The 23,396-nt window shown below is 40.2% G+C and overlaps 1 protein-coding gene across 6 annotated transcripts in view; it reads left to right on the forward strand.

The window, feature by feature from the left end:
- Positions 1 to 23,396, forward strand: part of spata20 (spermatogenesis associated 20) — a 551,333-nt gene that overhangs the window by 520,943 nt on the left and 6,994 nt on the right. The window lies entirely within an intron of this gene.

Below are 23,396 nucleotides of genomic sequence, written 5' to 3' on the forward strand. Positions count from 1 at the left end.
TTCTGCAGGACTGGAATGTTAGCCTCAGTGGGGTACTGAGGTATCTCGAATGAGACTAGAATCCACAAACTTCTGGCTCAAGAATAAGAATGCGACCTGCAGAGTCAAAGCTGAAGTTTTAGAAACTTTATTATAAGTGTTCAGAAAAATTCAATTTCAGGCTGGTTTCTGTAATTTACTATGTCAGGGTTGCATATCTTTAATTAAGACTGGTTACTTTTACCAGAGATTTGAACAGGCTGCTCAAACCTTTTTTAATTATAATTTTAATAACTTTTAGAATTTAAGAAGTTAATATGAATAATTGAAACTGGGAGTCTGTTTCAGTAATAATAATTCCATTTCAATTCTGTAGCTACTTATTACTTACTGGAATAAAGTTTTCATTAAACTAGTAATTGAACTAAATATTTCACTAGGTAATTTGATAGATTTTCCTCAGTTTTTGTGGTGAATTTGATTTGAATCAGAACCTGTTTCATATCCACAATACAAATGTGTGTGAGATGTACAAAATGTGTTCCAGGGTTCAAGAATAGTTCTGCAGGTACTTGTACTCTGGAGTTTGACCATGCATACGTTATTTGAATTGATGCTTAGCTACAAACCTGGAATACTTCTGGGGAAGGGTCACTGGACCCACCATGTTGACTCTGCTTTCTCTCCACAGTTGCTGCCAGACCTGCTGAACTTCTCCAACAATTTTTATTTTAATTTCAGATTTCCAGTATCCACAGTTCTTTGGTTCTCGTTAGGCCTGTAGATAGAGGTGAAATGGGATTGCTGTTTGATTCTGTTGCTGGTTTTGTTGCTGGCAAGTGTTTGTTCAAAACCTTCAGAATAATAATGACCCTGATTTGTTCCAGTAAATGGAGATGAAGTGGACCTTAAAAGTGGGAAAGTAACAGATCCAAATGCTCATTTACATTCTATATGTACTTGGAGGATGATCTTATTTATCCTCCCTATCTTGTCCCATGAGTGACAGATGTACTAATAACACTGGTTTAAAGATGGCAACATGGGTAGACAGAAGATGATCTGCCTCACTTTCTAAAAATGAATCCTCCATTTCAAATATGAGCAATTCTGGGTGAGAACGTCTGGGTGATATATAATTTATCCCAATACTTTAAAGTCTAATGGAAGTGAATATATTCCAATGCATATTGTAAAATTTGCTATAATGCATACATAATTAATTCTAATTCATAATTTAACTTCTATTAGTCTGCATCTGAAAAAAAATCTTGTAATATTATCATGGAATTTAGAAGAATATAAAACATTTGGTACACTGTGCTTATGTTGGTTCTTTAAAATACCTACAATTCCCCTGCTCTCTCTCCATAGTTCTTCAGTTTCTTTCCCATTTATTGTTTTTCCAATTCCCTTTTGAAAACTACAACTTAATCTGCATCCATTACCCTTTTAGATAGCGCATTCCAATTCATAATAGCTTACATGTGGAAAAAAAATTCTCCTTGTGTTACTTAAGCTCTTTTGCCAATTACCTTGAATGTAGTCATGATTTGGAGGTGCTGGTATTGGACTGGGATGTACAAAGTTAAAAATCAGCTTAAATGTATGTACACATCCACTCATAGACTCTCTGGCACTGGAAACAGTTTTCTCCTTACTTATTTCAAAACTCTTTACTCCATCAAAACCAAAACTTTGAATAAGTCTCTTAAATCTCCTTTTGCTTTCTCTGGGCTAAAGAAAAAAACTCAAATTATCCAGTCTCTCTGCAAATAATTGAAGGTCCTTGTCAGGGATTCCATTATAATGAGTTTCCTCTGAAATCCTATCCAAGGCTTTGTGACCTTTCTGAAGTGTGCTGCCCACTATTGGATTCAGTGCATTAACTGAAGGCTAACCAGTGATCACAAAGAGTTAGTACATCTTCATTGCTTTTGTGTCTCAATAATGTCAAGGAACTTTCATATATTTTTTAACAGTTAATTGACAACCAAAATCATTAAGGATTTGTATATGTAGACCCCAAGTCTCTCCTTTTCAGAACTGCCCTTAAAATTGTACTATTTTGTTCATGTTGCCTCTAATCATTCTTCTGAAATGCATCTCTTCAGAAGAATGCATTGCTCCATGTGGCTTTCTGTTTCACTAGAGTTTCTGTGTCCTTCAGAAGTCTACTACTATCCTCACTCTAAAGTTTTTCCAACTTTAATGTCATATGCTAACTGTGTATATAGTCCAGGTCCGCATTGAGTTTTGTCTCGAGGGCCTAAGAAAATATTTTATGGATATGTGTTTATGAAAATGTGACCATTGTTGCATTAGGCTTGAGCATCTGCCATAAAACTTTGCCAGCTGAATCCTGCAAAAAACTGCACTTTCCCAAACAAATTTGACAATGGGTACACGTCCTGTAAATTAATTCCACAATTGATTTATGTCAATTATAGCCAACAAATTAATATTGAAAATTCATAATGTTATCAAGGTATGTTTACTGTTAATTCAAATGTATGATGAAAGATGAGAACAAACGTAATTAAATCAATGTAGTCACTTCGCCAATCATGTCAAATTCAGAATGTGCTTTTTGTTTGAAGCATTTGAAATAATGATTAAATTGAGTACCTTCAGAATTAAATGTACTAAACCAATTGATGAAAGTTAGTGGGAGGCAGTTTATATTAAAGACAGACACCTCTTACTATCTTGCAGTATCCTTCAGCAGCTCAGAAGTTGAAGGATCCATGGCTGACTGTCTGCTCCCAGCTTGGACTTACAAAGCAATTGACAGTAAATGCACTTTAGTTAGTAAAGACTACCCCTTGTAACTCAAGCCTCAGAACTATGCTCAAATCCACTGGATTAATGGAAACCAGGCAAGTCTTCAGTTCAGTACTTCACTTCCAAGCATTCCAATCTAAAAACTATGCTATTAGGTGTGATGCTCAAAATACACGATCCTGCCCCGTCCACCAAGATCCATAAGATGAATGAACTGTATCTTTCTCCAATCATTCTCCATTTAAAGCTCAATTTCAAATTTTAATTCCTGTGTTCTTCCTGCTAAAACCTCATATTTTTCTGCATTATAATTCATTTGACAAGCCTTTGCCATGTTCTTAACCTGTCTCTGCAACACTGCAGAGATGTGAGAGGGAAGAAAGAGGCTACAAGAAGGGTAGAGGTGGACAAAGCTGCAGGAGGAGTCTGGGAATAGAAGGCTGCAAGAGGGCTGGTGGGGGCAGAAGGTGGCTACAATGAAGAGAAAATGGTTTGAAGCCTGTCAACAAGAATACTGAGCTAACTGGGATTCAGTAGACCTATAAGTCACTGAGATAATAAATTCCTTGCAAATTAAAATAGAATCTCTAATTAGGACTACGTAAGTTCAGGAGCTATTACACTTAAAAAGATTTAATGGTTCTACTATAATGGACACCGTCGAAAAATGTGGCATTGAAAAAGCACAGCAAGTCAGGCAGCATCCAAGGAGCAGGAAAGGGTGCTGAGAGATAAATAGGATGGGGGTTAGGTGGCTAGGAAGGCAAGAGGTAGATGCAGGTGGGAGGAGGTTGTGATAGGTTGGAGGGATGGGTGGAGTGGGTAGGTGGGAAGGAAGATGGACAGTTCAAGATGGTGGTGCCGAGTAGGAGGGTTGGATCTGGGATGGAGGTGGGAGAAGAGGAGATGAGGAAACTAGTGAAGCTGATGTTGATGCCATGTGCTTGGAAGGTCTCAAGGCAGAAGATGAGGCATTCTTCCTCCAGGTGTTGGGAAGCTTGGATTTGGCGGTGGAGGCGGCTCAGGACTTGCATGTCCTTGGCGTAGTGGAAGGGGGAGTTGAAATGGTTGGCCACAGGACGGTGGGCTTGTTCGGTGCCTGTGGAGCAGCGAAATCGACGTTTCGGGCAAAAGCCTTTTGCCCGAAACATCGATTTTGCTGCTCCTTGGATCCTGCATGAACTGCTGTGCTCTTCCAGCACCACTAATCCAGCATCTGCAGTCATTGTTTTTACCTTCTTTGGTGCCTGTGTCCCTGAGGTGTTTCCTTAAATATTCTGCGAATTGGCATCCTGTCTCCCCTGTGTAGAAGACACCACGCCAAGAGCAACAGACACAATAGATGAGGTGTTTGGGTGTGCAGGAAAATCTCTTCTGGATGTGAATGGATCCATGGATGTAGGTGAGGGGGGAGGTGTGCGCGCAGGCTTTGCATCTCTTGCATTGGCAAGGGTAGGTGCTGGGAGTGGAGGGTGGGTTAGTGGTGGGACATGGACATAACGAGGGAGTCGTGGAGGGACTGATTTCTGTGGAATACCAATAGGGGTGGGGAGAGAAATATATCTCTGGTGGTGAGGTCTGATTGTAGGAGGCAGAAATGGCGGAGGATGATGCGCTGTATCCAGAGATTAATGGGGTAGAAGGTGAGGTAATGGACACAGTCAATTGTTAAATTGAAATCTTAGATTGAAGTCAGAGATGGAATAAATAAGGTTGAAACTCCGTGGTTCGAATGCTCTGGCTTTGTATATGTGCAAGAGAAACACCTAACCTCTGATATCACCTGTCCTGGGCATTTGTGTTTAAAGTGATATTTTTGTAGAAATTTCTGTCAGTTTTTTTTCCAAAAACTTTTAATTTTTACTAATGCTTACTTTTTTGTTCCAACTCAAATATTAGGGCATCCGGAAAAGGTTGTTTTTCTTTGTATACTATGGCTTTAAATTTAATGGAGAGTTTGTTATTATTGATTATTGATTAATTTCCTATTCTTTAATTCTAATTCTGCTTCTGGTGGGCTCTCGTCATCATAAATACACAATAATTTTTAAAATTCACTTGTGGAATGTGGGTGTCACTGGCTGGGCCAGCATTTTATTGCCTGTCCCTAGCTGCCCTTGACCAGGTTGTGCTGAGCTGCCTCCTTAACCCATTGCAGTCCATGTGCTGTAGGTAGACCCTTCAGGAGGGAATTCCAGGATTAGGAACAGTGATACATTTCCAAGTCAGGATGGCGAGTGGCTTGGAGGAACCTCGCAGGTGATGGTATTCCTATGCATCTGCTTCTAGATGCCTTTGTCCTTCTAGATGGAAGTGATTGTGGGTTTGGAAGGTGCTGTCTAAGAATCTTTGGTGAATTTCTACACTGTATCTTGTAGATAATACACACTGCTGCTGCTGTGTGTTGTTAGTGGAGGCAGTGAATGTTTGTAGATATTGTGCCAATCCAGTGGGCTGCTTTGTCCTGGATGGTGTCAAGCTTCTTGAATGTTGTTAGAGCTGCACCCATCCAGGCAAGTGGGGAATACTCCATCATGCTCCCAACCTGTGCCTTATAGTTGGCGGACAGGCTTTGGTGAATCAGGAGGTGAGTCACTTGCAGTATTCCTCGCATCTGACCTGCTGTTATAGCCACTCTGTTTATGCAATGAGTCCAGTTGAGTTTCCTGTCAAAGGTCACCCCCAAGGTGTTGGTAGTGGAACATTCAGTGATGGTGACACCATTGAATGTCATGAGGCGATGATTAGATTGTCTCTTAGTGAAAATGGTCATTGCCTGGCATTTGTGTGGCGGGAATGTTATTTGCTATTTGTCAGCCCAAGCCTGGATATTGTTCAGATCATCTCGTGTTTGAATATGGACTGCTTCAGTATCTGAGGAGTCACGAATGGTGCTGAATATTGTGCAATCATCAGCAAACAATCCCATTTCTGGCTTTTTGATGAAGGGAAGATCACTGATGAAGTAGCTATGTTTTTCTTGTTACTACATGATGGAAATACCTAATAAATTAGTGTGAGTAACTATGTCCCCAGAAATAATAAAATAGAACTTAAGTAAATCTTGAGAGGAACCCTTAATTTAAAAAAAATGTTAACCCTGTTAGACATATTATTCAATTCCTGGAAGGTGGCAGCAAAGGAATTTATTACTTAACAAATGTAACCAATAACGTCCATGGATTCGAGGGCACATATAAAGGAATAAGATGAAAATAATCTTCAAAGTGCAATATCACTGTAAACCGTATCTCTAATGGGACTCAGATCTCTAATACAACAGCAATCCATAAATCTATTTGTCCAGCCATATGGCAATTAATAAATGTTGTTGCTTCTTAAAAGCATGGTCCATCCAAGTATATTCTTCAAGTTACGAAGTGCCAACTTACGAAGGATAGCCAGTTACAAGTATATTTCTTGATTTCAATCATGTTCACAACTAATTCTCACATTTTCCATGACAGAATGTTATTCAACAGTGCTCTAGCAAATACAAAGTAATCTATAGCACTCAAATTTCAGTCACAACTTTGGCACAACACAAATGGCCAATCTTTACCTGGTCATTAGCCCTGCACTGAGTGAAAATTAAGGTTCCTAATGAATAAGAATAAAGGTTCTCAGGCTGCACTATGAATCATCCCTACTGACAAATCAGAGAAAAACACTGACACAGAGACCATTAACAGACTCATTTTCACTGCTGGTTGTGAAAGGAGGATATTGGAAGCATTGCTCAGGGATTTGTGGGCAAAATATGTTTTGAAGTGGCATAACTGGAAAACGTCAATCACTTGTGCATTCTGAAAATGAATCTCTTTGGATTCATTGTTAGCCTTTCATTGTCTTGAATACTAGGCTGGCAAAGTTAAACTTCATTGTTTTGAGTTCAGTGTGCCATTCACGGAGGTCTTAGCGAGTTTTGAGAAGATTTTCCACGAGCCAAAACACACAGACTGCAGCAGAGAGCAGAGGAAAATCACCTGTACAGTGTATTAAAAAAAAAAGGTACCCAGTGAACTCAGTCCGCCAATTTCTCAGCAACAAACCCAAACAAGCAGATAAAACACCTCCAGAAACCATAGCCACTCTCCCCTACATCAAAGACATCTCGGAAATGACTGCCAGACTACTCAGACCCTTTGACATCATGGTAGCCCACAAACCCACCAACACACTAAATCAGCAGCTAATGAACTTAAAAGACCCTATACAGACAAGAAGCAAAACTAATGTCATTTACAAAATACCTTGCAAGAACTGTAACAAACACTGCAATGGACAAACAAGCAGAAAACTAGCCACCAGGATACATGAACACTAACTAGCCACAAAACGACATGGATTAGTGGTGCTGGAAGAGGACAGCAGTTCAGGCAGCATCCAAGGAGCTTCGAAATTGACGTTTCGGGCAAAAGCCCTTGGACCTCACAAAACGACATGACTCTCTCACTAGTATCCTTACATACAGATAAAGAAGGACACCACTTCAACTGGGACAACACATCCATCCTAGGACAAGCCAAACAAAGACACACACGAGAATTCCTAGAAGAATGACATTCCAACCGGAACTCTATCAACAAACACATCGAGTTAGACGCCATTTACCACCCCGTGAGAAAATGAACAGGAAATGACATCACCAACCCAAAGAAACGCAAATATATAGAAAGCAGGAATCATGAACAGTGCTTTGCCTGAAGATGTTACCTGGTAGGTGACGAAAGGTATGGAAATGAACCTTCCAGCTCAGCGAGCAAACCTACATCCATTTACTGAGGTCATTCAGAGAGTATCTGTGTACCTGTATATTTTAGCAGTAATTATAGGGCCGCTATAAAGTGAGAAGTCCCTGATTCATTTTCTCTTACCTAGAGACCTATCAGAGTCTTATTGTCTCAACTGGTAACAGTGTACATCCTTGATCCCATGAGACTGCCTAAAAAGAGGAGGAGATAGGTCGGTGACAGTGCTCATTCACTTCTTGGAAGAAGCTCTTTTTTTTCCCTTTAGCTGCATTTTGGATCTATCAGTGAACAATGTTTGAGAAAGATTTTGCATGCATATAGAGCTTTCCTCACACCTGGGGCAAAATGCTTTGGACTTTTCACAGCCAGTGAAGAACTTTTCAAGTGGAATAATTTGTGTTTTAGAGTCATAGAGATGTACAGCATGGAAACAGACCCTTAGGTCTAACTCCTGATGAAGGGCTTTTGCCCGAAACGTCGATTTTCCTGCTCCCCGGTAGCTGCCTGGCCTACTGTGCTTTTCCAGCACCACTCTAATCTAAACTCTGGTTTCCAGCATCTGCAGTCCTCACTTTTGCCTTAGGTCTAACTCGTCTAACTTAATCTAGTCTAACTTAATCTAGTCCCATTTGCCAGCATTTGGCCCATATCCCTGTAAACCTTTCCTATTCATGTGCCTATCCAGATGCCTTTTAAATGTTGTAATGTACCAGTTTCCACCACTTCCTCTGGCAGCTCATTCCTTATACACATGCATGAAATAGGTGCACCAAGTCCCTTTTAAATCTTTCCTCTCTCACCTTAAACCTATGTTCTCTAGTTCTGGACTCCCCTACTCTGGGAAAAAGACTTTGGCTATTCACCCTATCCATGTCCCTCATAATTTTATAAACTTCTTATAAGGCCACCCCTCAACCTCTGACACTCCAGGGAAAACAACCTCTCCCTATAGCTCAAGCCCGTACAACCCTGGCAACACCCTTGTAAGTATTTTCTGCACTGTTTCAAATTTAACAACATCCTTCCTGTAGCAGGGAGTCTAGAATTGAATGCAGTATTCCAGAAATAGCCTATCCCATGTCCTGCAACGTGACATCCTAACTCCTTTAATCAATGCACTGACCACTAAATGCACTTCTTGTTACAAAAGTGGTAAGCAAATTATGTACAACGAGTATCTACAAACAACCAGAAGATGAAGTTAATTAGGCAAAGGAAAAATGTTAGAGCAGCAGTAAGAATAACTCCTCTTGCCTGCTATGAAAATTGATAGGCGATCGCTCTTCATTTAAGCAGACAGATATATTTAACATCACGTCTTGGGGGAGGCACCTCCAATAATGCAACACTGCTTTGGCTCTGAGGGGCAAAGATTTGGGCTGCTGCTTGAAGGCAGTTACCAAGCATGGTAATGTGTGAAAGGGACTCCGTCTGAGATATAAAACTGAAATATCAGTTTTTTTTTTAAAGAAGGATTATATTCAACCTTGTTACATCATTTCAAGGCACTTTGTGGTGAGTTAATTAGACGTTATGGGACTATGTAGACGAAACTAAAAACGACTGCTATTTGAATGAATTCTTAAAATTGCATGTATTTGTACCTCCACTGCGCACATGCCCTCATCCCTTCATCTACCTCCATGTCCCTCCTTTCCCCCTCATGTTCCCACACTTGCTCATATTCCCCATTCCCCCTTATATCCCAAATGGCCCCTCCATGCCGCCTTCATCCCCCTCATATTGCCATGTCTCTCCTCTTCCCCACGCCACCTACTTGCCATCTAATGCTCCTCATGTTCTCCCATCCATCCTCCATATCTCACTCATGCAGTATCCATATTGGGCATGCCTCCGAGGCCATTTGAAGAGGAGAAAAATATCACTATCTAAAATCCTGATTGAGTTCTTGTTCAAATACTTAATCATGAAAATAAAATTATGAAATAGATTTTAAAAGCCTAAATCCCTTTAAGTTGTCAGGTTGTTGTAAAAGCAAGCACCTATTTCAGTAACAACGTCAAAAATTAATTTTTATAAAAAACACTCTTAAAGCTGTCACTCAAAATGTCTATACACCCTGTGCAGTGATATGTGCTTCTAGACATTTGAAACTCAGCTAAGCATTCATGATCTTCACAACCATAATAACAAATCTTTGGAAATTTTAAAAATGAAGTCCATTGAAATTGCAAACAAAAACTGAGTTACATAAGATAAGTACTCCAGAAGTGGGTATCTGTATGTTAAGGATTGGGAAGATAAACAGAGTTTAAATCCGACATTCCTAAAATCATTCCTCCCGTGATGTGGAATAAGGCCGTTGGAACAAGGTATATTAGTTGTGTATGTATTCATCAGTCAAATCTAACAGCCCCGCTTAGTTTCAGATTTCCCCCCTGTGTGATTTGCATCCATCTCCCATTACTGACAAAAGGGGTGTCTTGCAGAAATAGAGAAAAACTTCTGCATTTAGGTCCCACTCCCCCTTTATAAAGTTAAAAATCACACAACACCAAGTTATAGTCCAACAGGCTTAATTGGAAGCACACTAGCTTTCGGAGTGACGCTCCTTCATCAGGTGATAAAGATCTTTTATAAAGATCTCCCGAGTCACCCAGTTCAGCAAAACTCCAGGCCAATGTCGTTTATGCGGCTCAGTTTTTTAAAAAAATATTATGCTCTTGAGAACCATGTTGACATATTTTAGTATGTTAAATGTTTATAAATATGGTGGCTGTTGAATTACTTCATAATTTTAAGGACCTCTATTAAATAGAGATTAATGACATTATTGCTTTACTTATCTTGGGTCTGTTTCGATGCCTGCCTCCTCAAGGGAACTGAATATATAGACTTAGTTGTACTGATAAATTTCTGAAGCATGAGAGTTAATGACCGAATCATTGATGTTAATGTAGCTGTGTGTGCCCTTGGGCACAGTAATTCTTGCTCTTCCCAGTCAATTTCCCAGTGAGGTCATCAAAGTTCATTGCTAAAAGTATTTTTTTTAAATCTACAGAAAAATAAACCACGCAGTCAAACCATTTTACTCATTCGGTCTCTGTTAGGGTTGCCGAGGTTACCAGCTTGTGGATAACAGTACCTCTGGTCTTCGTGCATCAGAGATTGACCTGAACCAGAAAAGCATCCTTTTGAAGCTGATTTTCATCCATCCATGAGTCCAGATTTCACAAAAAGGGAAATCTGGCATTCTGTCATGCCTCTCATAACCTCAGGATGTTCCAAAACAAATTACAATCAGTGAAGGACATCAGTTAATTTATGCAGAATAAGCTCCCACAAAGCAGCATTGTGACAATGATCAGATAGAATTTTCCTTTCCAGAAAGAGGTCATTCAGCCCATTGTGTCTGCACCGGCTCCTGAAAGAGCTACTCCGTTCATTCCAATCACCAGCACCATCTCCATAGCCCTCTAAATTCATCACTTTTAAATATATATCCAGCCCATTTTGGAAACTTCCTGTGGAAGCCATCTCCACAACTCTCCCAGGCAGTGCATTCCAAATCCTAACAATTCTTGAGTAAAGAAGTTTCTCCTCATCTCACTCCTTGCTCTCTTGCTGACAATCTTGAAATTGTGATTCCTCGATACCGATAGTAGAAGTAGAAAATCCTTCAAAATACCCCTGTCAAAATTATTCATAATTTTGAATACCTCAGTCAGGTCAACCCTTCTCTACTTAAGGAGAATAAACACAATTTCTCTAATCTTTCATTGTATCTGTGCTCCCTCATTCCTGGTATCATTCTAGTAAATCTCCTTGAAAGATAACCTTTAGGGTGATCTGATTGGCAAATACATTTCATTTGCTCTCAAACTTAAGAATGTGATCTAAATGAAACAAGAGAGATCGGGGACTGTGAAAGCATTAAAAAGGGCACATTTGGGAAGCAACAGGGTCAGGGAAGAAAGAACAGAGAAGGATTTAAGAACAAAAGCAGAAAGAATAATGAAGCAATAAAAAGGGAAAGAAGGAACCACAAGTACTGAGACAAAGTGGTCACATTTATGATTTTTCTCTGGAGTGCCAAGTTATTTTTAGGCTCTTCAAATACTATTTTATGGTTCTGGCTGTTTTTCTGGGAAAGCCTTTACCTTTTAAGTTAAAGGGTCATGTGAAGAAAACAGTTTATTTGTTTTTTCTAATGTTTATTCTAGCTAGAATTCCTGGGGCAATAACAAATCTGTGACACCGTTACTTATCCTGGCACTGGGGAATGGCCTTACCATTGTTGCAGAAGTGAAAATGGCTATCAGCCTTGGCTGCAGTCACAGACTAAAGCCAGGGCTGTTCCCTGTTCATTCAAAAGGAGGTTCAACTGGCTGGTTCAACTGGTGGAGTTTTTCACTTGGACTGTGTAAGAAGGAATCTCAAAGCATGTTACCAGGAGGAGGATACGGATATGGTAGTTATCAAGCATGGGGTGAGGAATGAAAAGGCTAAGGAAACGAAAAATGTAACCAGACAGGAGGTTTTAGAAAGCAGCCTAGGAGGCAGCAAAACGGAGGCAACTAGATGGGATGTTCTTGTGTCTGCATCAAAGCAAAGTGGTATCTTTAAATTTATTGTATATGTGGACAGGAATGGGTGCAGCATTTAATGCCTGCCATTAAGTAGCCTGAGAAGGTTTTAGAAGACTGCCTTCTCGGAGCACTGTAGTCCAGGCAATGAAGGTGCCCTCTAATCAGAAGTCAGTCAGAAGTTTCAGGTTATTGAGCTAGCATTGATGAAGGAATGATGATGTATATTCCTCAGGGTGGTTTGCGGATTTGCAGGCAATAGTATTCTCACAACTTTGCTGCATCTGACCGTTTTGGCACAGCTCCAATTGTTTGGAAAGTGATTTGAATTTTGACCGTCTGCTGGCACCTATCTCAAGGCCCTGCACTACTTGAGTGTGTTCACAACTAGGGAAAAACCTTCACAGCATCATTTCACACTCCAGTATTGCTTGAACCTCCGTCTATCTGTACCATCAATTTTGAATGAATACAATGTATTTAAATGCAGAGCAACAACCATTAAACAGCCCCAGGTCATGTTTCATGTGAAGCACAGACCATTTGGTCCCTGCCAGCATTTATGTTTCACACAAACCTACTTCTCTCAGACTTAATCTAACACATATTCTTCAATTTCTTTCTCTGTCTTGTGCTTTTCTAACTCACTCTTAAATGCACCTGTGCTACTTGCCTTTATTACTGAGTTGGCTACAAAGTCTATTTTTTTAAATATATTTTTATTGAAAAATAGATTTATTAATATTACAGTAAATACAAAACAATACAATTCAAAAGAATACAAAGAAAGAACGCCAAAAATTGTAAAAAACCCAAACCGCCCTCATGTACAAATGTATAAGTATGTATACTTAAAAAACACAACTACTTGGCTAAATAAATAATAGCTAACAACAAACTAATAAATAATAATGATACTGCTCAGCCAAACAAAACACTAACTCTTGAATATCGAGAGCATACATTTTCACCTGTTCATATGTTCGCAGTTCCCCAACTCTGGATATTGGACTCGTACAGCACAATCGTTACAGCTATATAAAAGCCCTTATTAGTGTGGCAAATAAATCTGTGTCCAGGTAGTCCAGAAAGGGCTGCCATGTCTTATAGAAATTCTCAGTTTTGTGGTGGACCATACTGGTGAGAAAATCCAAGGGGATATGCTCCATAACAATCTTCCGCCAACCCGACAGACCCAGGGCATTTTCGGATACCCAACCAAACAAGATGTTCTTTCTTGTGCAGAAAGTGCGAATGTTAAAAAGCATTTTCGTATGCGCATCTACAGAGAATACACTGGGCAGGCCAAGAAGAAGAGAGATCGGGTCCTTCTCCACCCTTACACCCTAAATCCTCTCGATTACACCTGCCACAGCACTCCAGTATGTTTGAAGCTGAACACAGGACCAGAGACAATGGGTAGCCCATAACAACGTTGCACTTGGGACATGTTGAAGATACCCCGGGTTTAAATTTTGACAAACAATCCAGAGCCAAGTGCACCCTGTGGAGAATCTTCCACAATAAAGCATGGGTCCTATTGCAAATTAATATCTTTCTTGCGTTTTCCCAAACATCTTCCCATTCCTCTGAGGAGACCTCAACGCGTAGCTCTCCCACACCCTGCAGAGTCGATCAAACTCATCCGATAGGGCATCCCCCCAATTGATGATATAAAGTGCTGACAGAAAGTGTACTCTTAGCACTGAGCACCCTCCTCTCTGTCGGATTTGTAGGGATCTGTCAAAAGTGTAGTCTTTTTTTGAATAAAATCCCTAACTTGAAAGAAACTGAAGAGTCCCTTTTAGATGGCTCGTAATTCCGTGCTAACTGATCAAAGGACATCATTGTGTCTCCCTCAAATAAATCGCCCATGCAAGACACCCCCCTAGTTGCCCAATGTTTGAATCCTGAATCCATCGTCCCTGGTTAAAAACCTGGCATACCCACTATAGGTGTAAAAAAAGATGTTTTGCCAATATTGCCATCCCTCTGCCGAATTTCCCTCCATGCTTTAACAGTATTGATAACTATTGGGTTATGGCAATATTCCCTACATTGTCCTCATTTTGTCCAAAAACACCAAGCTAGTAAGAGGGCACCTTGCCTGGGAGGCTTCAATATCTAACCATATTGAAAGAGAGTCCCCGCAAGACCAATCACACTCATAAGATAAAAGCAACTTAGTTTTTAAAGTCCAGGAAATCCACTCCCCCAATCTGTGGGGCAATTTCAGTTTAATAAGGGGCTGCTTACAATGCCAAATAAAAGAGTTGAACCAGCCATTCAGTCTCCTGAACTTTTGCTTATCGAAAATCAGGGGGAGCATCCGTATAGGGTACAACAAATGGGGGAGAATATTCATCTTAATAATTACCATCCAACTTAACCATGAGACCAGAAGCGCCTCCCATCTTTGAAGGTCTTGTTTGATTTTGTCAAATAATTGAACAAAATTAGTTTTAAACAACCGATCAAGAACTGGAGTGATGAATATGCCAAATACATAAAACCCACTTGTGACCACTTACATGGGAAGACAAGGGTTATATTCTAACTTGTCTCTTGGGGAAAAATGGTTTATCTGAATTCCCTGTTGGATTTATTAGTGCTAATCTTAGGTTTATAACCTCAAGTTTTGGATTCACACACAAGTGGAAACAATTTCTCTATGTAGGGTGAAGGTTTGCTCGCTGAGTTGTAGGTTTGATATCCAGACCTGGCTAGGTAACATCATCGGTGGTGACCTCCCAGTGAAGTGAAGCTGTTGTCTCCTGCTTTCTATTTATATGTTTGTCCTGGATGGGGTTCCTGGGGTTTGTGGTGATGTCATTTCCTGTTCGTTTTCTGAGGGGTTGATAGATGGTATCTAGATCTATGTGTTTGTTTATGGCATTGTGGTCGGAGTGCCAGGCCTCTAGGAATTCTCTGGCATGTCTTTGCGTAGCCTGTCCCAGGATGGATGTGTTGTCCCAGTCAAAATTGTGATTTTTTTCCTCCGTGTGTAGGGCTACGAGGGAGAGAGGGTTGTGTCTTTTTGTGGCTAGCTGGTGTTCGTGTATCCTGGTGGCTAACTTTCATCCTGTTTGTCCTACGTAGTGGTTGTGGCAGTCCTTGCATGGAACTTTGTAGATGACATTGGTTTTGTCCATGGGTTGTACTGGGTCTTTTAAGTTTGTTAGTTTTCGTTTGAGCGTGTTGGTGGGTTTGTGTGCTACTAGGATTCCGAGGGGTCTTCATAGTCTTAGTAGAAATGACAGCCATACTGACACTCCAACCACAACGCCATAAACAAACACATAGATCTAGATACCATCTATCAACCCCACAGAAAACGAACAGGAAATGACATCACAACAAACCCCAGGAACCCCATCCAAGACAAACATATAAATGGAAAGCAGGAGACAACGGCTTTGCTTCACTTGGAGGTCGCCACTGATGATGAGCCAGGTAATGAAATGTCTGGATATCAAACCTACAGCTCAGCGAGCAAACCTACACCCTAAACCTCAACCTGAGCTACAAACCTTGCAAAAATTTCTCTATGTCTACCATATCAAACCTTTCACCTCTCAGCTTTCTTTTCTAATAGGCCTTTCCTGCTAGGAATCTCCTCAGTCTCTGATGTCTTTCTGCTAATTCTGGATTTTAACTTCTCAGTTGTCTCTATATCATTTTAAAATATGGAGACCAGTCAGTGCATGGTTAATGCAGTATCTTGGCAAGGTTCGATACTAGTTTAGAAAACTTTGCTCTACTTTTCAGTTCTATAATTTTAGAAGTTAACCTTATTGCTTGTTTGTTTAATAATCTTATTAACCTGGGTCACGACCTTTAGTGATTTGTAAATATGCATCTCTTGATCCTTTGGGTCTTCTGACCCAGTTAGACTCTCACTACTTATGTCCTTTAGAAAAGGAAACCTCCGTCCTTTCTGGGTCTGGCCTGTGACGCCAGTTGCACACCAATTCAGTTGACTCTTAACTGCCTCTGAAGTGTCATAGCAGACTGCAATGTTATATCAAACTGCTATACCTGTAGTGGTTAATGAGGAGGGGCCATCAGCACCACCACAAGACAATTTCAGATGGGCAATTAATGCCCATATCCCTAAAATGAATTTAACAATTGTTGGGACAACGACTGGAATGCTGCAGTTGGGTGTGATGCTGTCTGCCATTGAATCACTCACCATCTCAGCCTACACATGGTGGAGTCACAGGACTTGCTGTGTTTGTGGAATCATTCGTCAGCAAATGGAAATGTTTTCATAGAAAGTAACAGAAACAGAGAATATCGTGAGAGAAGCAAAACCAAGATGCCCATAACATGAGTCAGACGCAGAATAAAACATCCTCCAAACTGTCCCATCAAATAATGTTAGCTCCAGAGTTGAAAGGCAACTGTCTATCCTGCTGCACTACTACGTCCTCTTGAGTTAGTTTATTTTTAACATTCAACTTCTTTTTTTTCCACTTTGACTCCTTTCCTTTTTTGCACTCAAATCATTTTACCAATCACTCTCCTATCCTTTCTGGGTCAATTCCTTTCTCTCTAGAATCCCCTGTTGGTATTACATAAGTTTGACATTTACCCAAACTGGTATCTCTGGCAATAAGTCCTTTCCTTTTCCCAGAGAATCATTTTATGTCATAATCTTGTTACCCATAGTCTTTTAGTAAATAAAAGCAGCATTTTCCCAATGTTCAAATCGAGCAGTCATTATTGGGAGCCTTTATCTCAAGAAACTGACCTTCTGAAACTAACTTTACTTCCTTCTATGAAATCTCTTGAGGCAATTACTGTGCATTTAATAGCAAGGCTGCACAAACAACTGCAACATCATACATCCTTTTCCCATGGCCTTTGATCCCTAAATCAGTAAGGAATTCTTGTTCTCTTGCTGACTGACAGAAGAATATCTCACTACTTTCATCGGAGATGTTCCACTTTCAAGCAAGTTGGACCTTAGCTTTAACTCTAGCAAGTCTATCTTAGTTAAAAGCATTTTTTATGTAACTACCACATCTTAAAGATGGATTAACATTTTCCTGAGTTATAAATCTGTGCCATTTGAAGATTCTTGATTCCACAGCAAATTCAGCAGAGGATGCACAGGATATTTTAAGACATGCCTGTGCAATATTAGGGTGATATCAGCTGTGTTAATTCAGTCCTGGTGCATTAGTTATTAAAAACTGACCTACCTCTGAACCAGCGTCTGAGGCGAAGTAAGTTCAAATATTGTGAGATTCCCTAGCTGTCACAAAGAAGATGACTAACGGAGGAGCCCAACTTTACAATGCAAATAAAATGATACTACGTGATTTGTTCAGTTATGAGATGATTTTTTCCCTTTGTGGGACAGTCTAGGATAGGAGGGCATGAGCACTGAATAAGGGGTTGAACATTTAAGACTGAATGAGGAGTAATTTGTTTTCCAACAGAGTAGGGGATCTGTAGAATGCTGTACTGCAGAGGGCTTTAAGTATATGAGTCAGTGAATATATTCAAAGCTGAGAGACAGGATGACAGAGCAGACTTGATAGATGGCTGATCAGGAACCCAGACAAAATCTTGTGATCCAGGATCTGATGACATGGATATCTGGAGGCAAGAACACACGGCAATGTGGGACACTAACACCATGACTATAACACATGGTGACATGGGACACTGTAACACAGTAACTATCCCACTGTAACATGGGATAATAACATGTGACTATAACACATGGTGACAGGGAACACTAACACATGACGACTGGAACACTTGGCAACATAGGACACTAACACAGCGACACAGAACATTGTAACACATGCCTATGTCGCATGGTACTGTGGGACACTAACATGTGACTGGTACACATGATGACAAGGGATACTCCAACACCTTACAACATGGGACACTGACATGTAGTGATTGTAACAGTTGGTGATGTGGGACACTAACATGTAGTGATTATAACAGTTGGCGATGTGGGACACTGACATGTGACTATAACATGTGGCAACATGGGACATTCACACGTGGTAGCTATCATATGGTGACTATAATACGTGGCAGTCAGGGACTCTAACACATGGTGACCCAGGCCACTGTAATACAAGCAAACTTGGAATGCTGTAACTTGGTGATCTGCGACAATATAATATATGGTGACTATAACAGGTCATCGTGCAGGACAGTATAACTATTGTTTTTCTGGGGAATTCTAACCCTGAGGAGATAATGTAATTGTAGTTTCATCTCAATTTGATTTCCACTTCTGCTGTAGCCATTGCTGAAATGTTCAGACTCTGAGAATGATACCAAGACATGTCTAATATTGTTTTAACCAGAAAGAACAAAAAAAGACGGCACTTGCATTTATGAAATGCCTTTTACATAGCATACCATCTCAAGGCATTTAACAAAAGCAGTCACTCATTTGTTTTCATGTGGTCTTAGCGGGGCCGTGGTATCATCTTCCTCTTCTCTGGTTTTCTTCAAGTCTCCCTCAGTTAACATCTCAATGTTATCTATTCATCTAATTATTTTTCTTGTTTACACACAGTTTCTTCTTCAGTTGTCATCATCGTCTAACGTTTAATACAGAACAACGTAAGGAGGTGTTAGGAGGACAGAGAGTCAGGGAGGGGATTCCAGAGATTAGGGGTCTTGGCAGCTGCAGCACAGGCACTAGATGTTGGAATAATGAAAATTGAAGATGCACAAATGGCCTGAATTGGAGAGGTGCTGATATCTTGCACGATATTAGAAAAAGCAATAAGAATAAGAAAACAGAGGGATTTAAGCATAAGAATGAGAATTTTATAACTGAGAATCACAAGGGCACAGAGATTTATTGATGAGATTTAGAGAGGAAAAGTGAAGGTTGAATAAATTTTTAACCAGCAGAGGAAGAGTATGAGTTGTAATGTAGATGCTGCTCCACTACAGTTTGAACTTAAAGAAGAAAGTTACAGTAGTCAGTTGCTTAAACATCATATTATCTTCCAGCTCGGCGAACAGAACCACAGCATCATATTATCTGACAGTGACTTCATGAAGTTAAAAAAAAAGCAAAGGCATTGGGGAAAGGCTGCAGAGGTATTACTTAACTGAAACATTTCCTAAATGAGTAGAAGTCATATGGGATCCAGCAGTTGAATTTTCAAAGATCAGGCTGTCTACAGCTGTGTCTTGTGTGGCTGTGACAGGATTATATATTCTTCAGCATTCTTATAATAAACAAGTGCCTGCATTAACCTGTACAAATACAAATCAACAACAGTTTGAAACGAGCAGTCAGTGAGGCAGTTTGTTTAAGCCCAAGTGTATTCACTTCATTATCCACTCTGTAGAGAGGGTATGGCATTTGAGACAGGGATAAGAAAGCACATTCACTAAGATATGACCATTATCTATTTGTATTAATGTCAAAAATAAATATGAATTCCAAAGCTGCCAGTTAGAGCACCTTAAGAGCTCCATTTATGTTGGGCACAAATAGATGTGTTTATCTACTGGTTCACACCTGGTTAAGGTACACCAAGTGCAAGAACAAACAATGCACAATAAATAGCATCAACAAAAGACAAAGTGCTGGAAATACTCAGCAGGTCAGGAAGGATTTGTGGAAAGAGAGACACAGTAACGTTAAATTCATTGACCGTTCATCAGAACTTTGTCAGGCAGCTTCCATGGCATTTTGTTTTTTTTTAATAAGTAAATAGCAAGGCACTGAGGAATGCTGAACATGGTAAAAGAGCCTGATTGAGGCAGACATTCAGATGGAAAGTGCTGAAAATACTCAGCGGTTTAAGTGACAATTGTGAAGAGAAGTAAGGAGCTAATGTTTCATGCCACTGACCTTTCATCCGAACTGGGAGCATTTAGAAATGTATTGGCTTTGAGCAAGGGGTGGATTGGACAAGGACCAAAGGACGACCTGTGATGGGGTGAGACAGGAGAGATTGAATGACAGAAAATTTGATCTTACAGAGGGTTGGAGATAGGGGAAAGAGATAGTGGTGTGGTAGTAATATCACTTAATTAATAATACAAATAGTTCAGAATCCACGATGACAGCTGGTGGAATTAAAATTCAATAAATAATATTTAGAGTTGAAAGTCAGTCTCAGTAATGATGACAATGGCAACTATTATCAGTTGTTGTAAAAACCTATCTCGTTCATTACTGCCTTTTGGGGGAAGGAAATCTGCTATTCTGGCTCGGTCTGGCCTCGGTGAGGCTCCTGTGGCTATCTCTTTAATGCCTTCTGGAAAGCCACTGAGTTCAATGGCAGGGATGGGCAACAAATACTAATGTCACCAATGATATCCACATCCCATAAAAGAATAAATTAGAGGGAAAAGCAATTGAAATATAGTAATACTAAAAATGAGAGTAAGTATTAAATGCAGATAAAGTAAAATGGGTGGACAGAGTTTGAAATTGCTGAATGCAATGTTGGGTTTAAAAGGTTGTAAGCTCTTAATTAACAGATGAGACGCTCTTCCTCCGTCTTGCATTGACCTTCAATAGAAGGCTGATAGAAATGTCAGCACAAGAGCAAGGTGGGGAATTAAACTTACAGACAACCTAAAGCTTACAGCACCCTCAATGCTGCAGCAAGAGTATGATGGCGTTTGGAGCGGGCATCTCAACCTCTCCCCCACAAACCCCAGGTTCCATCCCACATTGCTATACCAGTTGGGATGCGAGCAATCTCTTTGGCATCCAAATGGATTAATTTTCATTTTTAGATAAATGAGGTTTATTTGAGCCCATCTTCAATATGTTCATTACTAAGTTGAGAGAAATCAGCAGTTTCTTTTTTCAGGTGATTTCAATGGTTGCTCCTGCTCCTGGCTGTTTAATTTATTGGTGGTCATTGGCTGTCTGCTGATTCTTAATTTGTTTGGGGTGGCGGGGAGGAGAATTTGAACTTATCCCATCATAGGAACAAGGATAAAACACAATTAAAATAGTTGTAATTTAATGGGAAGCAGTAACTGCCAATACCACTGAATTCCTGTCCGCTATCAGCGATGTTGTTTGATCCTTGGTTGGCTGTCTAAGGCGTCTTCCTTAGTCCTGGAGAAGCCTCATTACTATAGGTACAATGGAAATTAGCATCTTCATGGCCGCCTTAGCAGGGATCTCTGATGTAAGTCAGAAATTTTTGTTGAGAACACTGTCGGTCCACATCTCTCGAGTGAGATTTTAAACTCTCAACGTAATGAAGGGATACAGCTGCTACAGCCTGCTGGCTGGTAGTATAACATTGCTGGTCTGCCCTGTTAGTATCTAATTCTTTTAAAAGAATGCTAAGTATATAGGAGTGCAGGGTAACAAGGCAAACAGGTATTGTTGTCTAGTGCACGGTGGCCCAGTGGTTAGCACTGCTGCCTCACAGCGCCAGAGACCCAGGTTCAATTCCCGCCTCAGGTGACTCTCTGTGTGGAGTTTGCACATTCTCCCCGTGTCTGCGTTGGTTTCCTCCGGCTGTTCTGGTTTCCTCCCACAATCCAAAAATGTGCAGGTTAGGTGAATTGGCCATGCTAAATTGCCCGTAGTGTTAGGTGAAGGGTAAATGTAGGGGAATGGGTCTGACTGTGTTGCGCTTCGGCGGGTTGGTGTGGACTTGTTGGGCCGAAGGGCCTGTTTCCACATTGTAAGTAATCTAATCTAATCTAAGTAATCTAATATTTATAGGAGGGTCAGCCAGGAAGATGCTGAGTTTTATGGTGTGCTGCTCATTAAAAAAAAAACTAACGAGAAAGTGTATGTTCTGATGTGCTATGACATACTTTTCAACAGATGGGACTTGAACCTAGGCCTTCTGGTTCCAAGATAAGGAATTAGAAAATGTACGCTTAGACTTTGTCTAAAAATATTTAACTTCCAGTGAATAATATGTTCACCGTTTAATATCAGCTGTCAAAATTCATCCTGCTGTGAGGCATGTTGCAGCTGGCCCTTCCATATACCATCAGTAACTGATAGAAAGCACTGTGCTTTTAAGCCTGGGCTCATATCAGTGCCTGTCAATGAGCCAGGGCAAAGGTACAAGGTGGGCAGTAGGTCTCTTTTAATCTTGAGTGCTTCTTGCTATTATGAATGAGGGTGGAATTTCATTGCTGTTTGGGATTAATCTGTGGACTATTTTTGGTCTGCTGCTTCTGCACATTGTCCACCGCCTGCCATCTGTCAGGTTTGCTGCTCTGCTCAATTGGCCCAAAGTGGTTAGCTGATAATGAAAATATGGCACTTAAGTGGATAGAGATTGAAAATCATCAATCCAAACAATTTGTCTGACTACTTGGCCTCCTGAACTGTTGGTGAAAGACAGGTACTGTTTATAAAAATACTTTATGTACCATGATATAGACCTCTACCAAATTGTATATCAGTACCATATTACACCGATATACCATACTGCTGCTGTTGGAAATGAATAATATAAAAATAAAACCTTCAGGTCAGGTAACGTTAGCAGTAAGAGAGATGGAGTTAATGTTTCCTTGGTACAGTGCAGCAGGCCAGATTGTGTGGGACAGGGAATTAAAATAGCAATTGGCTAGAAGCTGGGATTACTTTGTTGCAATGAACAGAGACGTTCCACAAGGTGATCATTATTTGGTTTTTGTTGCTGAATCTATAGAGAAGCCCACATCAGGAGCAGCAAATAAGGTATACCAAATTGAATCAAGTACTGGTAATGTGTATTTGTGATGCAGTGCACTGGGAGCGGAGATGGTGAAAGGACAGGTGTTGCATCTTTGCACTCTTTTTCTCTTGCCACGGTTGCCATACCTGCTGAATTTCTCTGGCACTTTCTGTTTTTATTTCAGATTTTCAGCATTAGCATTATATTACTTTTATTCCGGTGTTGCATCTCATGCATTTGCAAGAGAGGAGTCACAGAAAGGGGAGGAGGTGTTGAAAGAGTGTGCCAGGATGCTATGAGGGGTATATATTACAAACATATTATTCCCTGTCATTACCCAAACAGATATGTGAAACTAGTGGTTATAGTATTGAAGTGATAACCCAGACTTGTAACTGAAACACTCCAAGACAGTTTATGAAACTGAATTCTGTAAATCTGGTCATTTTCAGCTGGCAACCAGAGATACAACAGGAAAGTTGTCAGGTTACTTTAAAATGTCTTTCAAGGAGAGACCTGCATACCAACTTGTGCCAGCATATATGATTCCATACTCTTAATGAAAACATGATGGGCAAGATATTGTCATTGTTAGCCATGTTCCCAAAAACAAGAAAAACATCAAATCATCATTTTAGCTTGGAGTTAATCCTGGAATTCCATTGTGATGT

This window comes from Chiloscyllium plagiosum, chromosome 24 (assembly GCF_004010195.1).
Source record: "Chiloscyllium plagiosum isolate BGI_BamShark_2017 chromosome 24, ASM401019v2, whole genome shotgun sequence".
Taxonomy (NCBI): domain Eukaryota; kingdom Metazoa; phylum Chordata; class Chondrichthyes; order Orectolobiformes; family Hemiscylliidae; genus Chiloscyllium; species Chiloscyllium plagiosum.